Below are 22,275 nucleotides of genomic sequence, written 5' to 3'. Positions count from 1 at the left end.
ATATGTCTGTTGGCCATTTGTATATCTTCCTTAGAGAAATGCCTACTTAGCTCTTTTGCCCATTTTTTAATTGGGATGCTTGTTTTCTTCGTGTAAAGTTGTTTGAGTTCCTTGTATATTCTGGATATTAATCCTTTGTCAGATGTATATTTTGCAAATATTTTCTCCCACTCTGTTGGTTGTCTTTTAACTCTGTTAATTGTTTCTTTTGCTGTGCAGAAGCTTTTTAGTTTGATATAATCCCATTTGTTTATTTTTCCTTTGGTTGCCCATGCTTCTGGGGTCATATTCATGAAGTCTGTGTCCAGTCCTATTTCCTGAAGTGTTTCTCCTATGTTTTCTTTAAGAAGTTTTATTGTTTCAGGGTGTATATTTAAATCCTTAAACCATTTTGAGTTGGTTTTAGTATACGGTGAGAGGTATGGATCTAGTTTCATTCTCCTGCATATGGATATCCAGTTATCCCAGCACCATTTGCTGAAGAGGCAGTCCCTTTCCCAGTGAGTAGGCTTGGTGCCTTTGTCAAAGATCAGATGGCAGTAAGTGTGTGGGTTGATTTCTGGATTCTCTATTCTATTCCATTGATCAGTGTGTCTGTTTTTATGCCAGTACCATACTGTTTTGGTTATTATAGCTTTGTAGTATAGCTTAAAGTCAGGTAGTGTTATGCCTCCAGCTTTATTTTTTTTGCTAAGCATTGCTTTGGCTATGCGTGGTCTTTTATTGTTCCATATAAATGTCTGGATAGTTTTTCCATTTCTGAGAAAAATGTCTTTGGAATTTTGATGGGGATTGCATTGAATTTGTATATCACTTTGGGTAGTATGGACATTTTCGCAATGTTGATTCTTCCAATCCAAGAGGATGGGATATCTTTCCATCTTCTTGTATCCTCTCTAATTTCTCTCAGCAGTGGTTTGTAGTTCTCAGTATAGAGATTTTTCACCTCCTTGGTTAACTCAATTCCTAAGTACTTTATTTTTTTGGTGGCTATTGTAAATGGGCAGGCTTTCTTGATTTCTCATTCTGCATGTTCACTATTGGAGAAAAGAAATGCTACTGATTTTTGTGTGTTGATTTTGTATCCTGCTACTGTGCTGAAATCATTTATCAATTCCAACAGTTTTTTTTGTAGAGGTTTTAAGCTGTTCGATATATAGGATCATGTCATCTGCAAACAGGGACAGTTTGACTTCATCTTTTCCAATCTGGATGCCCTTTATTTCCTTCTCTTCTCTGATTGCTCTGGCTAGTACTTCCAACACTATGTTGAATAGGAGTGGTGAGAGTGGGCATCCTTGTCTAGTTCCTGTTCTTAAAGGGAAAGCTTTCAGCTTTTCCCCATTCAGGATGATATTGGCAGTGGGTTTGGCGTCTATGGATTTAATTATGTTGAGATACTTTCCCTCTATACCCAACTTATAGAGGGTCTTTGTCATGAATGAGTGCTGAACTTTATCAAATGCTTTTTCAGCATCTATAGAGATGATCATATGGTCCTTGTGTTTGAGTTTATTAATATGGTGCATCACATTTATACCAAAACCTGTGGGATACTGCAAAAGCAGTATTAAGAGGGAAATTTATTGCATTAAATGCTCACTTCAGAAGAATGGAAAGATGGCAAGTGAACAACCTAACACTTCACCTTAAAGAATTACAAAAACAAGAACAATCCAACCCTAAAGTCAGCAGACAGAAAGAAATTATTAAAATCAGAGCAGAACTGAATGAAATTGAAAACCAAAAAAGAATTCAAAAGATCAATGAATCAAAAAGTTGGTTTTTTGAAAAGATAAATAAAATTGACGAACCATTAGCATGGCTAACAAAAAAAAAAGAAGAGAGAAGACTTAAATAACAAAAATTAGAAATGAAAAAGGCGATATTACAACTGATTCATCTGAAATACAAGGAATCATTCGAGACTACTATAAACAACTATACGCCAACAAATTTGAAAATCTGGAGGAAATGGATAAATTTCTGGACACACACAAGCTCCCAAAACTGAACCATGAAGACGTAGAAAATTTGAACAGACCAATAACAATAAAGGAGATTGAAGCTGTTATCAGAATGCTCCAAACAAAGAAAAGCCCAGGACCAGATGGATTCACAGCAGAATTTTACCAAACATTCAAAGAGGAATTGACACCGATTCTTTACAAACTATTCCAAAAGATTGAAACAGACGCAAATCTCCCAAACTCACTCTATGAAGCAAACATCATCCTGATACCAAAACCAGGTAAAGATATAACCAAAAAAGAAAACTACAGGCCGATATCCTTGATGAATATAGATGCAAAAATCCTCACTAAAATACTAGCAAACAGAATACAGCAACACATATGAAAAATTATTCACCACGATCAAGTGGGATTCATCCCAGGGATGCATGGTTGGTTCAACATATGCAAATCAAGGAATCTTGCTTTTCATGTAGTCTCAGTTTTTTTTTTTTTTCCCTGTGGCAACCTCAATGTGGTTGAAGTTTTTAAGAGAATATATTCCAGGTGATGTCATCAAGATGGCAGAATAGATAGTCCCCAGCATCAATCACCCCCAGAACCGACCTATTTACAATTATTTAAAAGCAAAGACAGCCAACTGGGACTATTGGAGCTTGAGGGAAGAGGAGGAGAGACCCGAGGAGTTCGTGAAGATAGGAAAAGCCACAGTGAGAGGAAGAAGAAACTGCTCTGACTGTTTTAAGCCTTGGCTGAATCAGGGCTGGCCTGGTGAGAGGCAGGAAGCTGCAGCATGCATGGAGCAGGAGCCAGCAAAAGCCACAGCTGAGCTGTTTATGTAAAATTGCCCACAGTCTGCAGAAGAGAAGAGGGCATTGGAGTGTACCATAACAGCCTCCAGGGCAACGAAACTACTCATAAGGTTCCTGTGGACCTACATTGAAGTGAGGTCTGCAGCCAACCAAAGGAACCATCCAGATGCCTATTAGTCATCATGAGGGACCCACACAGGGCCCACCATATGGGAAGCTTTTGGAGTGCAGGAGGGAGGCTGGCCCAGCAGGAGAACATTTGGGTGCAGATTGGGCAGCTGATCTGCCTTTTGATCAGCATAGGCCCACTCACTGGAGACTAATCAGGATAGTAAAACTATAGAGGGTGCAGTTTGCTGGGGAGACAGTCCAAAGCCAGAATTTCCACACAACCCAGGTGTATCTGATCTCACAAGACCCAGCAGTGATTAAAAGACCAACAATTAAAATCCAGTTTTCACAAAAAGCCTTCCCCAGACAATCAGCAGCAAAGCATCAATTTAGTGCAACTACAGAGATGAAGTGCTGGTCCCCAAAGGAATTAACCAAAACCACAGACCAGAGATAAAGCTCTGGTATTAACTGCATAGGTCTAACACAACTAAAGAACATCTTCAAAACCTAGAAGAGGTAGCAGTCTCCTCAAATACCCAGACATCAATGTAAGGACACAATGATCAAGAAAAAACACAGAAATAGGACACTGTCAAAGGAAACAAACCAAGCACCAACAATAGAACCAGAGGAACAGCAGATTTATGAAATGTTTGACAGAGAATACAGAATAACCCTCTTAAGGATTCTCAGGGAGTCAAAAGAAAATACAGATAGAAAATTAAATGATATCTGGAAGACAATCCAGGAGCAGAGTGAGAAACTTGACAAATTAATTGAATTAGTTAAAAAAATAAGCTGAAATTATAAAAATAAAGAATACATTATCTGAACTGAAAAACTAAATAGAAAGCTCCAATAGCAGACATAATCAAACAAATTAGTGAGCTCGAAGATAGAATGTATGAAATTACCAAATCATAGGAGCACAAAGAAAAAAAGAATAAGAAAAAATTAAACAGAAATACAGCAAATATGGGACTCTCTCAAGTGGAATAACCTCTGCATAATTGGCCTACCTGAAGGAGAGGAAAAAGGAAGAGATGTAGAAAACATATTCAAAAAAATAACAGCTGAGAATTTCCCAAGTATGGAGAAAGATGACAGCATCTAGGTACAGAAATCTCAGAGGCTGTCAATCAAGTTCAATCCAAGAAGGAACACCCCAAGGAAAATCATAATCAAATTTTCAAATACCAAAGACAAAGAAAGAATACTGAAAGTAGCAAGCAAAAAGAAATTTAACATTCAACAGATCCCCAATACATCTCTCAGCAGATTTCTCAGTAGAAAACGTACAGGCCAGGAGAGAATGGGATGATATACTCAGGGTGCTGAAGGAAAAAGACTGTCAGCCAAAAATTCTCTATCCAGCAAAACTAACCTTCAAATATGAAGGAGAAATAAAGTCTTTACCAGACAAACAAGAGCTAAGTGACTTGCATTATGAGAAATGCTTTAGGCAGTTCTTCAATCTGAAAGAAGACAACACTAAGGAAAAGCCAGAAAACATTTGTGTAATTCATTGGTAAAGTAAGTTCACAAAAAATCTGAGGATACTGTAATTTTGTAAGGGTGGTGAATAAACCACTTATGTCCTTAATATGAAGACTAAAGGACAAACCTAACAAGACATTAACATATATCACAACTATATATGAGATAGGCAATATTAAAGGATATAACTTGAAACAAAAAATTTTCAAAACATTGGGGGGGAATGATGCCAAAGCATAGAATTGGATTTTTTTTTCTTTTTTCTCAGATATCAAAGTTAAATTTTTACTATTCTGAAATAATCTGTTATAAGTATAACATAATTTTTGTAAGTCTCATGTAACCTAACACAAAAATGTATAACAGACATGCTAAAAATAAATAGCAGTAAGTCAAAATAAACTACCAGAAAAAAACACTCAATCATGAAGAAAGACAAGTTGGAAAAAAGGAGAAAAGGATCAAGCAAACAACCAGGAAAAAAGAAAAATGACAGTAACAAGTCCCTATATATCAATAATAACTATAAATATGATTGGATTAAATGCCCCAATTAAAAGACACGAGTGGCTCAATGGACTATAAAAATAAACCAACAATATGCTGCCTATGAGAAACTCATTTCACCTATAAAGATGCACAATGGCTGAAAGTGAAGATATAGAAAAAGATATTTCACACAAATGGAAACTAAAAAAGAGCCAGAGTAGCTATACTTATATCACAACCATATATGAGATAGGCAATATTAAATAAAATTAGATATTAGATAAAACAGACTCTAAGCCCAGGAGAGTAAATGAAAAATATAAGGAAGGTCAATATATAATGATAAAGGGATCAATTCAAGAAGAGGATATAGTAATTCTAAATATGTACACTCCAAACTACAGAGCACTCAATTATGTAAAACAATTACTGTTAAACCTAACAGGAGAGATAGACTCCAATGCAAGAACAGTCAGGGACTTTAACACCACACGTTCAGCAAAGGACAGATCATCCAGACAGAAAATTAACCAGGAGGCATCAGAATTAATCTTTACTCTAGGCCAATTGGACCTAATGGACATATATAGCACATTTTATCCAATAGCTGTATAATACACATTGTTCTCAGCAGCACATTGAACATTCTCTAGAATAGACCATACATTAGGTCACTAAATAAGACTCCCCAAATTTAAAAAATTGAAGTCATCTCAACTACCTTCTCTGATTACAATGGAATAAAACTAGAAATCAATAAGGAAAGGGTTACTAGAAACTGTACAAATATATGGAAATTAAAAAGGTTACTAGAAACTGTGCAAATACATGGAAATTAAACAACATGCTCCTAAACAATGAATTGGTCAAAGAAGAAATTAAAAAATTCCTGGAGACCAATGGAAATGAAAGTACAATACACCAGAACCTATGAGATACAGCAAAATCAGTTCTAATAGGGAAGTTTATAGCAGTAAATGCCTACATCAAAAAAGAAAGACTTCAGGTAAATAAGAGAACATTACAATTCTAGGAGCTGGAAAAACAAGATCAAACCAAATGCCAAATCAGTAGAAGGAGACAAATAACAAAGATCAGAGCAGAAAAAATGAATTAGAGATTAGAAAAACAATGCAAAAGACTGATGAAGCAAAGAGTTGGTTTTTCAAAAAGATAAACAAAATAGATAAACCTTTAGCTAGACTAACAAAGAAATAAGAGAAAAGACTCAAATAAATAAAACCAGGTATGAGAAAGGAGACTTTATAACTGATACCACAGAAATACAAAGGATCACAAGAGACCACTACAAACAACTATGTATGAACAAACTAGAAAACCTAGAAGAAATGGGTAAATTCCTGGACTCACACTACTTACCTAAGTTGGATCATGAGGAACCAGAAAACCTAAACAGACCAACAAGGAGTAATGAGATTGAAGCAGTAAAAAAAATCTTCCAAAAAAGAATACCCCAGGACCTGATGGCTTCAGTGCCAAATTCTACCAAACATTAAAAAAAAAATTAATACCAATTCTTCTCCAAATCTTCCAAAAAAAATGAAGAGGAGAGACTAATTCCAAAATCATTCTATGAGGCCAACATTACCCTTATACCAAAACTGGAAAAGGACACAACAAAGAAAGAAATCTACAGACCAATATCCTTAATGAACACAGATGTGAAGATCCTCTAAAAAATACCAGCAAACAGAATCCAACAACACAGTAAAAAAATCATTTACCATGATCAAGTGGGATTCCTCCCAGGGATGCAAGGATGGTTCAACATATGTAAATCAATACACATAATACATCACATCAACAGAATGAAGGAAAAAAAAAAACCCATATGATCCTTTAAATTGATACAGGAAAAGCATTTGGTAAAGTCCAGGACAGCTTTATGATAAAAACACTCTACAAATTACATGTAGAAGGAATATACCTCAATACCATAAAGGCCCTATATGACACATCCACGGCTAATATCATAATGAATGGACAAAATTTGGAGACTTTTTCTTTAAGATCTGGAACAAGACAAGGATGCCCACTTTCCCCACTCTTATTCAACATAGTAATGGAAGTTCTCACCTGTGCAGCAAGGCAAGAGAAAGCAATAAAGGGCACCCAAATTTGAAAGGAAGAATTCATATTATCCCATTTGCAGATGACATGATCTTATACATAGAAAACCCTAAAAACTCCACCAAAACATTACTAGAACTCATAAATGAATTCAGTAAAGTAGCAGGTTAACAAAATCAACACACAATAATTCATACCAATAATGAAATAGATGAAGAAGAAATCAAGAAAGTAATCCCATTTACAATAGCCACCATGAAAATGAAATACCTATGAATAAATTTATCTGAGGAGGTGAGAGACCTCAACAATGAACACTATAAAATATTGGTGAAAAAAATTGAAATGGACATAAATAAATGGCAAGTATCCTATATTCTTGGGTTAAAAGAATTAACATGATCATAATATCCATATTACCCAAAGCAATCCACATAGTCAACACAATCCCTGTCAAAATGCAAATGACATCCAATGACATTTTTCACTGAAATAGAAAAAACAATCTTAAAATTTGTATGTAACAACAAAGACCTTGTATAGCCAAAGACATCTTAAATAAAAAGAATAAAGTTGGAGGCTTCACACTTCCTGACTTCAAAATATGCTATAAAGGTATAGTAACCAAAACAGCATGATATTGGCATAAAAATAGGCTAATAGACCAAGGGTACAGAATTGAGAGTCCAGGAATAAACCCATATGCTAATAGCCAAGTGATCTTTGAGAAAGATGCCAAGAATACACAATGGGGAAAGGACAGCCTCTTCAACAAATGGTGCTGGGAAAACTGGATATCCATATGCAGAAGATTAAAACTAGACCCTTATCTCTCACCATATGCAAACATCAACTCAAAATGTACTAAAGATGTAAATTTAAGATCCCAAACTCTGAAACTATTAGAGGAAAGCATAGGGAAATTTTACTTGAAATGGGAGTCAGCAGCACTTTTTTGAGAGACTACAAAGGCACAGGCTACTAAAGCAAAAATACACAAATGGACTACATCAAACTGAAACACTTCTGCACAGCAGGAGACACTATCAACAAAGTGAAGAGACAACCTACAGAATGGGAGAAAGTGCTTGCAAACTACACATCAGAAAAGGGGCTAATGTCCAGAATAAGGAATTAAAATAACTCAACAGCAAAAAACAAAATAACCCAATTTTAAAAATTAGTAAAGGACCTGAACAGACATTTCAGAAAAGAAGATGTACACATGGCCAACAAGCATGTGAAAAAATGCTCAGAATCACTAATCATCAGAGAAATGCAAATTAAAAGCATAATGAGATATCATTACACCCCATTTAGAAGAGCTATTATCAAAAAGACAGAAAATAACAAATGTTGTCAAGGATGCGGAGAAAAGGGAACCCTTCTACACTGTTAGTGGGAATGTAAATTGGTACAGCCATTGTGGAAAACAGTATGGAGGTTCCTCAGAGAACTAAAAATAGATTTACCTTATGATCCAGCTATTCTACTTGGTATATATCCAAAGGAAATGAAAACAATATAACGAATAGACTGCACATCCATGTTCATCTCGCAATAGCCAAGAGATGGAATCTACGTACATGGCCATGAACAGGTGAGTGGATTAAAAAAACTGTGGTAAATATGCACATGAAATACTATTCAGCTATAAAAAGAAATGATAGCCTATCTTTTGCAGCAACATGAATGGAATTGGAAATCATCATGTTAAGTGAAATTTGTCAGGCACAGAAAGACAATACTGCATGGTCTCACTCATATGTGGATTCCTCCCCCCTCCCCCCCCCAAAATGGTTCTCATTGAAGCTGAGAGTAAAATAATGGTTACCAGAGGCCAAGAGTGGTGAGGAAAGGAGAAATGGTAGACTAATGGTTAGAAGACCGTGCTATCTACCCTGAGTGAATCACACACTGTATCCCACAAATGTGTACAAATAAATGTTAAAATAAAGAAAAAGAAAAGAAAATATTTCAGTTGACAAGATAGAAGCTGCTTTGCCTTCTGTGACCTACAGTCAATGTCACTTCCACTTCATTCTGTTGTTTACAATCAAGTTACAAGCCTACCTAGATTCAAGGGAACAGGAGAGATACCCCATTTCTTCAAGGGAATAGTATCAGGATCACAAGTGAAAAAGCCCATGTGATGGGTGGTATTGTGGTGGCCATCTTTGGAATACACAAACCACTATACTCTTTCTCTTTTTGGTTAAGAAATTTCAATTTTTCTGGGCTCAAAGTTTGTATCTCAGCACACTGAATTCCAGATTTCTTGTGGGATGCTGTCTTTGAAAATGCAGTCTGTCTTTCTTTTGCTTTTATAGAAGAAATATAACTTTCTACATGATTCTTAAAAATCTGTTGAAAGCTGGGCTCCAAATTTCCCTTGGTAATGCCTAGATAAGAGATGTCATGGTAAAGAAGATCTAGAATGATATTTATAAGCTCTGGGGTTGTATCTTATCCTTTCCACTATCTTTGGCTACTGGATCTTAGTTTAACTTTGTAAAATGGAAATACTATTTCTTTTATGCACCCCACAGCTTTATGGTGAGGAAGAAATGAGGTCGTTAGTGTGAAAATACTATAAATGAGAAAATACCACTTAAAAATAAGATTTTTCCGTTGTTCTTTTAAGGAATTTTAATGTTTCACAGCCCATAGGGGCAGGAAGCTCTTTCTAATATCTTCCTTAAATGTGTTTATCTGCCACAGCTCTCTGTAACCAGCCAACCTGAAACTGGTTGTGCTTATTTCTCTCTGGTGAAATGATGACAGAGCTATATGTGGAGGTTTAGGTATGGTACCACTGTCATTTTCACCATATTACCACCATATATTTTGGTTTGTATTCTGTGCATCACATAAGCCTTTTGCTCAGCTAGCAAACAGTTCTGAGCTTCTAGCATTATCACTCAAGGATTCCTAAATCATTTTCCTGATCATTGCATTGCATTGCTGCCACTTAATATGGACTCTCTGTTTTGGTTCATTGTCTCTAGACTTATTATTTTACATCTGTCTACATTAAACTCTATTCTTAATTTATTGGCCCAGTCACCATGAGGCACCAATTATCTGAATCATGCTGTTGTATTTTTTCCTATGTGCTGTGTATATGCAACATAAAACTAATAAAAATCTATGTACTTTAGAGGAGGTTATGAATATTTTATTTGTTATACTTCAGGGTCAAACTAACAACTCAAAACAAGTCATGTCAATGTTCAAGGTACCATGCCACTGAGCAGAGCCACCAGGAGGGAAGGAAGCCAATATTTACCAAGGGAAGGCTCTGATAACCCTTGGTTTACTCTCTAAACTTGTACTATATTTTCAGATAGCCTGGGGCTCATAATTTTAGAACTCTCATTTTATCTTTGTTTAAATACCTATGTTACAGTCTCTTTTAAAAATACTTTCCTGAAAAGGAATATGATCCATTCAAAATCAGACTATGTCAAAAAAATAATTAGGTTAGACCACTATTAAGAAAGTTCCTTAAATTTAGACAAAACATATTTAATAAAAACTAAGCTCAAATCAAAGCTAACTTCATTATGCAAAAACATATTCAATGCTTACTATGTGTCAGGCATTTAGCTGGAGTAAAAAGTATGCTTACTATGTGTCAGGCATTTAGCTGGAGTAAAAAGTATATATTAGAGATCTGAGTTCAGGAAATTATAAATTAGCAAAGGAAAAATTGTGACCAATTATTACTGTTCAGTTCTATGTGAAATGCCTTTAGAAATGCCTTCCATAGAAAGCTGCAGGTGTACAGAACATGAAGAGACCAACTTTGCCTGGGAAGTTTAGAAAAAGTTGAAAGGTACAAAAAATTGAGTTTAAGAGACAGTATTGAGTATTAAGAGTATTAAGCTATTTTCTTGTTTGGCTTTGAGACATTGTGGGGTATGAAGGAATCACATATACACAGGGAAAATACAGTCTGTTACCCCCGTGATCCTTCCTCACCTGTCACAGCTTCTGGAAGTGATAGAAACATACCTACAGGACTCCTGTGGAATTAGAGAGATGATCAAGTATACTGTCTGAAGTTTACTGAAGATAGTGAGACCTTCTAATTGGAGGATCAGGTGGAAGAAATCTGCTGGAGGACTTGAAGTCACAGTTCTAAAGAAGTCACAGTTTTAGTCAAGTAGACAAAGCCAGCCAGTCACTCTGTTCTTCTAAAATTTGGCTAGGCCTATATGGGGTGTGTGTGTGTGAGCACACAAGCATATTTATGAATATGGCAGTGTGTAGGGAATCAGAAAAAAAATCATCTTTGGTGGTGCTTTAAGAGGATTAAGAAAACTCAAATACAATATTAATACTATATTTTATTCATTTATTTTGATAAAATCTTAACATTATTGAATAGTTAATTACTCAATAAAAAGAATAGTGTGATTTCTGAAGGTTTTCCTTTGCAAATCTAGCTGACAGTCAGTCGGTTTTCTTCAACTGAATATTATCCATGGTAAGGGAAGTTCGAAAGCAACAAAAATGTCCCTTTCCCAAAAGAACTGGCTATGACATGGGAAATAGTCAATCATAAACACGAGGAAGAATTCCAAGAGGAGTCATGAGGTAGGAAGTGTTCAATCTGAGCTCATTTGGTGATTAGCTATAGCATTTATAGTCTTGGAACAGCTATAGCATTTATAGTCTGTTCTGCCTAATTTAGGACTTAACATAGTTTTTCGTTGTCCACTAATTGTTTGATATATGAAAGTCTTGTTTCCCCAACCAGACTGTATTCTCCCTGAGGGCAGGGATTTTGTTCTTGTCTTGTGTCCTCTCTCTTCATCTACCAGTGCCAAGGATAGTGATTAGCAGACATCTATTAGGTGTCCAGTGAATACGTACTTGTTAATGGTCTGAGGGGGCCATGTAATCAGGTTCAGTTATTTCACTTCTTCAGCCCCAACTTTCTTTTTGGAAAATAACAAAGTTAAACTTTATGATTTTTATGCCCTTTTACAGCCCCATAGATCTATAATTAAGATTTTAATATGCTTGCATTTCACTGTATAAAATAAACCTACCATTAGTATTCATAATCAGATATTAATATTGCACAGATACCTGCTAGTTTTCTTAATTGTGAAGCCAGCATATTACTTATTTCATTCAGCTACCCATGTAATTATTTCAACAGATACACAGTATGTACACACTGTGTGGCAGGTATTTTAGGAAATGCTGGAGAGTTACTGGTGAGCAACAAGGAATTAACAAGGAAGGAATGAAGACTGATAGTTTTACAATAGCTGTAAAGTGAGATGAAGGCTATGGTGGGAGTGGGTAACCAGTTATGGAGGCACGTGTCTGAACACACAATCCTGTCTCTTGGGCTTCTGGAAGTCTTGCTTGATAGTGATATTTTGTCTGAGATGACTTCAAGAATGAGGATAGGTCAATTTGTTGAAGTGAGAGAGCAGAAAGACAACATGTGAAAGGGTTTTGAAGCAGGAGAGATCGTGACTTATTGAAAAAACTTAAGTTAGGCCTCGAGTAATATTTTGAAGGAGCGATGAGATAAGACATGAGATACAGAGATAGGCTAAAAGTCAGACCTTTGCAGAATGTTAGCACCTCTCTTAAGGAGTATGGAAGCCCTGGAGGGAAGGAGGCAAGGGAATGACATGACAGATTTGTATTTCACAAAAACCCAGAACACTTCAACAGTCCTTTTTATGTTTTATGTTCTTGCCATTGAAATCCAAAACACATTTTTTGACATAATCTAAGATCATCTGTATCTGACTTAAACATATAATGGTGCTTTTACTTTGTTTTAGCTAGCAGATGCTCCTAACCAACTCTCTAACACTTCTCGTGGTTTTCAACAGAGATGAATCCTAACTGTTTTAAGTAGGATCAATGCAAATTTTAAATATTTAGTGCCACTAATTATTTTTGTAACTAACTTGATGATACCCTCAATAATGTATTCTCTTTCAATACAGTTGTTGACCAGTTAAAATGTTCAGTGGTGAGTTAATATAAAAGTACAGTCAAGTTCATGGTGGAAAGAGCATAGACTTTGGATTTGGATGCATACTAGCTCCTTAATTATTAATAGTGAATATTTGAGTAAGTCATGTGACCTCGCTAAGCTTCAGTTTCTCTTCTGCACAATGGGGACAATAAATCAGGGTTTTTGTAAGGATTAAAATGACTTTTTTGTAACATATCTAGCAAATGATCTGACCTACAATAAGGGATCAATAAACATTAGTTCATTTTCTCCTCCCCAAAGGCTCTTTTCAGTGGGTTAAGGAAACTATTTAGGATTTCCCTTCATTTTATATCAAAATCTCAATAAGAACTACCACATGAGAAACATGAGGTTAAGACTTAAGAATGGGAATATGAATTAGCACCTGCCATAAAACTCAGTCTGGTCGGGGAGAAAGGTATGTTATAAAACATGAGATAAACTTTTTCATCTGTAACCTCCAACCTTCCCTTGTAGGACAAAGAATTTTTCCACTTTTTGGCTCAAAGTCCTTGGAGGAAAATTTTGATCATATCCCAGGTTAATTGGATTATCAAGAGCCGTAGCCATGCCCCATGAGAATGTTTTTATAGTTCCAGGCCTTTTACTCAGGTTAAGTTCATAGGGAGCCACAGTTCATTCCAAATAGAGTTACCTCTACTAATTCACATAAGGCAGTTTAGGGGCAGTGCATAATTCCACATGAAAAGGAAAATAAGTATGAAGAACTAATACCATGTAGAAATTAAAATGCATGGATCACCAAATACGTACTGAGAAGATACTATGTTAGTAATAATAACATTACGAATAACATCTGTATTTAAAAACAAACAGTTAAATAGTCTTTTCCTGTTTGGCGATTAAGACTAATATTTGCCTTTTAGAAACAAGCATGTAAACAGCTTAATATTTATTGGTGTTTGCATTATTTATACCAAGCTCAGTGGGTGCTAAGCCCTCTGTTTGCATTTGCTTGTTTAATCTATACATTAATCCTAGGAAGTAACTATTATAATAATTTCCATTTTACAGATGAGGAAACTGAGCTACAGAGAGGTAAAGTAACTTGCCCAAAGACATGCAACTAATAAATATAGCATCTGGTATTCTAACTCAAACAATTTGGTCCCGGAGGCCACATTCATTACCTCTATGTTCCCCTGCCAGTATGTGTGATACTTGATGCCATGATGCTATCTGCCAGGCTTTCTGTGAACTAGGAGAAAAAAGAGAAAAATATGTCAACCATGATCTTTAAGAACACATGATCTTATTGAGATCCAAACCAACTGACAAGCAATTATGGTAGCACCTAATAATTGTTATTATAGTGTTTATTTCCCCAGGTCCTGAAGGTGAGGGATGGGGACAGTCAGGGTGAAATATATAAACAAAGCAATGCATTCAAGTAATGTGCTCTTTATTATCTAAGGCAGAGCTTACAAATTGGCAGTTCCAGTTTTGTTTGACCTTTAATATTTTTAAAAAATTTATGTTCTTTTTTTATTGATTATATATATCTGTGAGGTACAGAGTCGAATATCAGTACATGTTCCATATTTGGTGATCACTTCAGGATAATTAGTATACTCATGTTTACAAAACATAAACAATCTCTGTGACCCTTAACTAGTTTCTCGCCACCCTCCCACCCCCTTTCCCACATCTGTTCCCTTTTTTTTATTGAAAATTTAATATATTATTGTGATTCTTTTTTCTTTCTTTCTTTTCTTTCTTTTCTTTCTTTTCTTTCTTTCTTTCTTTCTTTCTTTCTTTCTTTCTTTCTTTCTTTCTTTCTTTCTTTCTTTCTTTCTTTCTTTCTTTCTTTCTTTCTTTCTTTCTTTCTTTCTTTCTTTCTTTCTTTCTTTCTTTCTTTCTTTCTTTCTTTCTTTCTTTCTTTCTTTCTTTCTTTCTTTCTTTCTTTCTTTCTTTCTTTCTTTCTTTCTTTCTTTCTTTCTTTCTTTCTTTCTTTCTTTCTTTCTTTCTTTCTTTCTTTCTTTCTTTCTTTCTTTCTTTCTTTCTTTCTTTCTTTCTTTCTTTCTTTCTTTCTTTCTTTCTTTCTTTCTTTCTTTCTTTCTTTCTTTCTTTCTTTCTTTCTTTCTTTCTTTCTTTCTTTCTTTCTTTCTTTCTTTCTTTCTTTCTTTCTTTCTTTCTTTCTTTCTTTCTTTCTTTCTTTCTTTCTTTCTTTCTTTCTTTCTTTCTTTCTTTCTTTCTTTCTTTCTTTCTTTCTTTCTTTCTTTCTTTCTTTCTTTCTTTCTTTCTTTCTTTCTTTCTTTCTTTCTTTCTTTCTTTCTTTCTTTCTTTCTTTCTTTCTTTCTTTCTTTCTTTCTTTCTTTCTTTCTTTCTTTCTTTCTTTCTTTCTTCTCCCTCTCCTCTCCTCTCCTCTCCTCTCCTCTCCAGCTCCAGCTCCAGCTTATGAGTGAGGATATGTGGTATTTCTCTTTCTGTGCCTGTCTTATTTCACTTAATGTAATTTTCTCTAAGTTCATCCATGTTGCTGCAAATGGCAGAATTTCATTCTTTTTATGGCAGAGTAGTATTCCATTGAGTATATATACCACATTTTCCTTATCCAGTTGTCTATCAGTAGACATTTAGATTGGTTATATCTCTTGGCTACTGTAAATAGAGCAGCGATACACATGAGTGTTCAGGTATCCCTTTGACATGATGATTTCCATTCTTTGGGTAGATACCCAACAATTAGATAATTAGTTGCCAGCATTTAAAAATTAGAATATTTCCAATATAACTCCAGATTTCTGGTTTCTTCAGAAATACCAGAATATCTGGTAATACTAGGTACATGGTACTCTATGACAAAAATTATCCTACACTTAGCAGCTGGTACCTACTTTAAACAGGGCATGTGCCCCTTTAGTAGCTACAGGACTCAGTAGACCTACTTCCCTCATTCATGTGACCTGTTGATCCCTGTAGGTACATCAGCTTGCATCCTGCTTTTTCTAAGGGTTCTAAGGTTCCCCAAAGGTTCATAATTTGTGGTAACCTCACAAACACTTAAATAATTGAAGTAGCTCAGTCTTGATCACTCAGAATCAGAGACAAACTTACCAATGACCTGATGAAGCTTAAGCCTTGGGGCTTATCTCTTGTGTGAGCCCTGAAGCCCTGGGAGAGGTTCTAGCAATGTGTTCACATGATCATATGTTTTTGAAAATTTTGCAAAAGTCAGATATAGCTATAATTGGTTAATGCTGCTGTCTCTTTCCATTCTGAATTTCTTTCCTACACACTCCCTCTTGTTAGGTATGCTGGGGTCAGCTTGCGCCAGCTTTCCAGAGCCAATGCTACATTCTCTAGGAATTTTGTGAGCAGATTGTTAAACTCAGCCAATAAGAATGAAATTATATGCACTGACAATTAATAAATTATTTCATAAAAATATAATAAATCCAAGGGCACGTCAAAGAGTTGGTGGAAAATGGATTTGAAAGATAATTTTAATCTTTTCATGAACTTTTTGAAGACCCCTCAGACTCAACACTCATCAAATTCTAATTATTTTACTACATTTTACTATAATCTATTGTCTTGAGGTTATTTCCATCTATTTTATCTGTATGGTAGGAATGCTATATAATGGGGTGCTACTGCACATCTCTTTCCAACTATACATTCAGCAGTGTCATGTTGGTAACTTGAAATCAGTCAAGGTGGGGACATTTACACCATGGACGTTGGCAAACTCTACAAATCCTGGCTTTTTTATTCTGGAGAGTTAAGGTTCTATGTTTACCAGCACACTACTATCCAATGGTATTGCTAAATAGTGATATGGAGACTGTAGAGTTGCTGGCACCATCTTATCTAGGGCCTGAGTTCCAGGGACACAGATCAAGCTATTGGAATGGCTCATAGATGACTCATTATGCTGTTGGCCGACTTTTAAAGTATTTGTTTTTTCTCTCTGTTTCTCTTTTCATCTATAAGGGGAGAATCCAAGAATCATTTCCCACATGCTCCTGTTTAGAAAATAGATATATATTCCATGTGTGGCAAAAGCATAGGAGAGTGTGTGCCTAAACTAACTGTCTAAGAGGGAGGTGGTGGTGTTCAGGGAAATACTCTGAAAAGTAAGGAAAAACCCAGAACTTGTGAATGAGAAGAAAAATTGCTACAATGCATAACAGAAATTAATAAAATAAATAAGGTTGACAAACTTATTTAATTTATTTTATTTTTAATTTTTATTTTTTATTAATAGCATATTCATTATTACAAATCATAATTTTTCTTTATGTCCTTTACCCAACCTATCACTCCCAAACCCTCTCCCACCCTCCCCCCATCTCTAGTGTCCTAAGGATTTTTCTCTTCTTCTGAAAGTTCAATGTGTTGTTGTGGCCTTCCTTCCTTCCTTCCTTCCTTCCTTCCTTCCTTCCTTCCTTCCTTCCTTCCTTCCTTCCTTCCTTCCTTCCTTCCTTCCTTCCTTCCTTCCTTCCTTCTTAGCACCCAGGTATAAGTGACAACATGTGGTACTTCTCTTTCCTTGTCTGGCTTATTTCACTTAACATAATTTTCTCCAGACACATCCATGTTGCTTCAAATGGCAAAATTTCATTCTTTTATATGGCTGAGTAGTATTCCATTGTGAATATATGCCACATTTTCCTTATCCAGTTGTCCATCATTTTGGAGATTGTAAATAGAGCTGCGATAAGCATGGGAATGTAGATATCCCTTTAACATGATGATTTCCATTCCTTCGGATATTTACCCAGTAGTAGGATTGCTAGGTCATATGGTAGTTCTATCTGAAGTTGTCTGAGAAACCTACATACTGTTTTCCATAGTGATTGTACTAATTTACAGTCCTACCAACAATACAAGAGTGTTCCCTTCTTTCCACACCCCCGCCAGTGTGTTACTCACCATCTTTTTGATTATAGCCAGTCTAACTGCTGTGAAGTGGTATGTCAATGTGGTTTTAATTTGCATTTCTCTGATGACTAGTGATGTTGAGCATTTTTTCATGTACCTGTTTGCCATTTGGATGTCTTCCTTTGAAAAATGTCTATTCAGCTCTTTTGCCCATTTTTTAATTGGGTTATTTGTTTTTTTTACTATATAGTTGCTTGAGTTCTTTGCATATTATGGATATTAATCCCTTGTTGGATGCGTAGTCAGCAAAAATTTTCTCCCACTCTGTAGGTTGCTGTTTCACTCTGTTGACTATTTCCTTTGCTGTGAAGAAGCTTTCAAGTTTGATATACTCCCATTTGTTTATTTATTTTTTGTTGTTGTAGCTTATGCTTTTGGGCTCATGTTCATAACGTCTGTGCCGAGACCTAGTTCCTAAAGTGTTTCACCTGTATTTTCCCTTAGTAATTTATAGAGTTTCAGGTCGTATACTTAAGTCTTTAATCCATTTTGATTCGATTTTAGTATATGGTGAGAGGTGTATGCCTAGTTACATTCTTCTGAATATGAATATCCAATTTTCCTTGCACCACTTATTGAAGAGGCAGTCTTTTCCCCAATGTAGGTTTTTGTTGACTTTGTCAAATATCAGATGGCTGTAAACCTGGGGGGTGATTTCTGGGTTCTCTATTTTGTGCCTTTGGTCCAAGTGTCCATATTTATGCCAGTACCATGCTGTTCTGGCTACAAAAGCTTTGTGGTATAATTTAAAGTCAGGTAGTGTTAAGCCTCCAGCTTGATTTTTTTTTTTTTTTTTTTGGCTCAGGATTGCTTTTTCTATTCAAGTTCTGTTGTTGTTCCATATGAATGTTAAGATTGCTTTTTTTCCATTTCTGTGAAGAAAGTTATTGGTATTTTGATGGCAATTGCATTGAATCTGTAGATCACTTTGGCTAGTATAGACATTTTCACAATGTTAATTCTTCGAATCCAAGAACATGAAATGTCTTTCCATCTTTTTGTGTCTTCTTTAATTTCTTTCAGTAGTATTTTGTCATTCTCATTGTAGAGATCTTTCACCTCCTTGATTAAATTGATTCTAAGGTATTTTATTTTATTTGTGACTGTTGTAAATGGACTTAGTTTCTTGATTTCATTTTCTGTTATCTCCTTATTGGAGAAAATAAATGCAACCGATTTGGGGGCACTTATTATGTATCCTGCAATGTTACAGAAATTATTAACTAGCTCTAGGCGTTTTTTTAATAGAGATTTTAGGTTTTTCTGTGTATAGTATAATGTCATCTGCAAATAGGGACAGTTTGTCTTCATCGTTTCCAATCTGGATGCCCTTTATTTCTTTCTCTTGCCTGATTGCTCTGGCTAGTACTTCCAGTACTACGTTAAACAGAAGTGGTGAGAGTGTGCATTCCCATTCAGAATGATACTGGCAATGGGATTTTCATAGATGGCTTTTATTATGTTGAGATAATTTCCTTGTATACCTAACTTGTTGAGAGTCTTTATCATGAAGGGACGTTAAATTTTGTCAAATGCTTTTTCAGTATCTTTTGAGATAATCATGTGGTTTTTGTCCTTCAGTTTGTTGATATGGTATATCATATTTATTTTCTTGCATATGTTGAACCATCCATGCATCACTGGGATGAATCCCACTTGATCATGGCGTATAATTTTTTTGATGTTTTGCTGTATTCTGAGTGCTAATATTTTGTAGAGGATTTTTGCATCTATGCTCATCAAGGATATTGGCCTATAGTTTTCTTTTTGTTGTGTCTTTATCTGATTTTGGCATCAGAGTTATGTTGGCCTCATAGAATGAGTTTGGGAGAGTGGCTTCTGTTTCCATTTTTTGGAATATTTTGAGGGGAATTGGTATTAATTCCTCTTTGAAGGTTTGATAGAATTCATCTCTAAAGCCATCTTTTCCTGGGCTTTTCTTTCTTGGAAGTTTGCTGATTACTGTTTCAATCTCGTTGCTTGCTATTGGTCTGTTCAGGTTTTTTATCGCTTCTTGGTTCAGTCTGGGTAGTTTGTAATTGTCCAGAAACTTATCCATATGTTCCAGGGTTTCATATTTGTTGCAGTACAATTGTTTATAATAGTCTCTAATAATTCTTTGTATTTCTGTGGTATTGGTTGTAATGTCTCCTTTTTTCATTTCTAATTTTAGTTCTTTGGGTCTTCTCTCTTTTTTGTTAACCTAGCTAATGGATTGTCTATATTATTTATCTTCTTGAAAAGAGAACTTTTTGTTTCATTGGTCTTTATATTGTTTTTTGGGTCTTTATTTCACTTAGTTCTGCTCTCATTTTAATCATTTCTTTCCTTCTACTACTTTCAGCATTGGATTGTTGTTGCTTTTCTAGTTCTTTGAGGTGTGGTGTTGGTCATTTATTTGAAGTCTTTCCATTCTTTTGATGTAAGCATTTATTGTAGTAAACTTGCCTCTTAGTACTGATTTTTCAGTATCCCACAGGTTTTGGTATGATGTATCTTTATTTTCACTAGTTTCAAGACATTTTTCAATTTCTTGTTTAATTTGTTCTTTTACCCATAGGTCATTCAGGAGCCTATTGTTTAGTTTCCATGTATTTGTATTGTTTCCAGAGTTTTGCTTGTTATTAATTTCCAGTTTTTGTCCATTGTGGTCTGAAAAGATACTTGGAATAATTTCAGTTTTTTAAATTTGCTGAGACTAGATGTGTGAACTAATATGTGGTCTGTCCTGGAGAATGTTCTATGTGCTGATGAGAAAAAAAGTATATTCTGTAGTTGTTAGCTGAAATGTTCTGCATATATCTGCCAGGTCCTGTTGGTCTAAGGTGTAGTTTAAATCCTGTGTTTCTTTGTTGCCCAAAATATCTGTCCCAAACTGGGAGAGGGGTGTTCAAGTCACCCACTATTAACGTATAAGGCCTTATTTCTTTCTTTAGGTCTAAGAGTGTTTGTTTTATATATCTGGGTGCTCCAGTATTGGTTGCATACATATTTATTATTGTTATGTCTTCTAGCTGAATAGATCCTTGTATCACTATATACTGGCCTTCTTTGTCTATTATTATTATTATTATTATTATTATTATTATTATTATTATTATTTTGGTTTAAAGTCTATTTTATCTAATATAAGAATACTACTCCCACTTGTTTTTGGTTTCCATTTGCATGGTATATCTTTTCCCATCCCTTCACTTTTAGTCTGTGTGTGTCTCTACAGGTGAGATGGGTCTCTTGTATATAGCAAATACTAGGGTCTTGCTCTTAAAAGCAATGTGTCTTTTGAAAGGGAAGTTTAATCCATTCACATTTATGGTAGTTATTGACTGGTATTGTTTAATTCCTGGCATTTAATTGCTTTTTCTTTAGATGTTTTAAATATCATTTGATCATTACTTCCCACTTTATTTCTCTTCTTCAATGTTGGTTGGAAATTTGAGGTGGCATGTTATAGTTTCTTTCTCTTTCTCACTGGCGTATTTCAATATTGATGTAGTTCCTATATGAATGTAGTTGAGTGAATGGGTTTAATGTTGGGTTTTGCTCTTTTTTGTGTATTCACTATAGTAATCATCATTATTCAGATTCCAGATGCAGGACTCCCTTGAGAATTTCTTGAAGGGCTGGTCATGTTTTGGTAAACTCCCACAACTTTTGTTTGTCTGGGCAATACACTATTTCTCCCTCATTTCTGAAGGAGAGCCTTGCTTGGTAAAGAATTCTTGGCTGGCATTTTTTTCTTTTAGTACTTTGAATATATCATTCCACTTTCTTCTGGCCTGTAGGGTTTCAGTTGAGAAGTCTGCTGTTAGTCTGATGGGAGCTCCCCTATAGGTCACTTGATGCTTTTCTCTTGCTGCTTTTAGAATTCTCTCCTCATCTTTGAGCTTTGCAAATTTGACCATAATTTGTCTCAGCAAGGATCTTCTTAGGTTGAATCTTTTTGGGGAACTTTGAACTTCCTGGATCTGAAAGTCTGCATCTCTCCATACACCTGGGAAGTTTTCTGTTATTATTTCCTTGAATAGATTTTCGATACCTTTTCCTTTCTCCCCACCTTATGGAATACCCACAATTCGGATGTTAGAACTGTTGAGGTTGTCTGATCTCTCTCTTAGATTTCCTTCATTATTTTTAATTCTTTTTTTCCTTTTTTTTTTTTGTCTGCCTGGGTTTTTTGAAAAGACCATCTTTGAGATCTGAAATTCTTTCTTCTGCTTGCTCTAGGCTGTTGCTCAAGCTCTCTGTTGTGGCTTTTTCATCGAGTGAATCTTTCATTTATAGGAGTTCTGCTACACTCTTTTTTAAGGTATTATTCTCTTTGTAAATTGCCTCCTTCATATTCTGAATTTTTTGGTTTGTTTGTTTTAATGCG

Source organism: Cynocephalus volans, chromosome X (assembly GCF_027409185.1).
Source record: "Cynocephalus volans isolate mCynVol1 chromosome X, mCynVol1.pri, whole genome shotgun sequence".
NCBI lineage: Eukaryota > Metazoa > Chordata > Mammalia > Dermoptera > Cynocephalidae > Cynocephalus > Cynocephalus volans.
The sequence above is the reverse complement of the archived record's forward strand: the minus strand, read 5'-3'. Positions refer to the sequence as shown.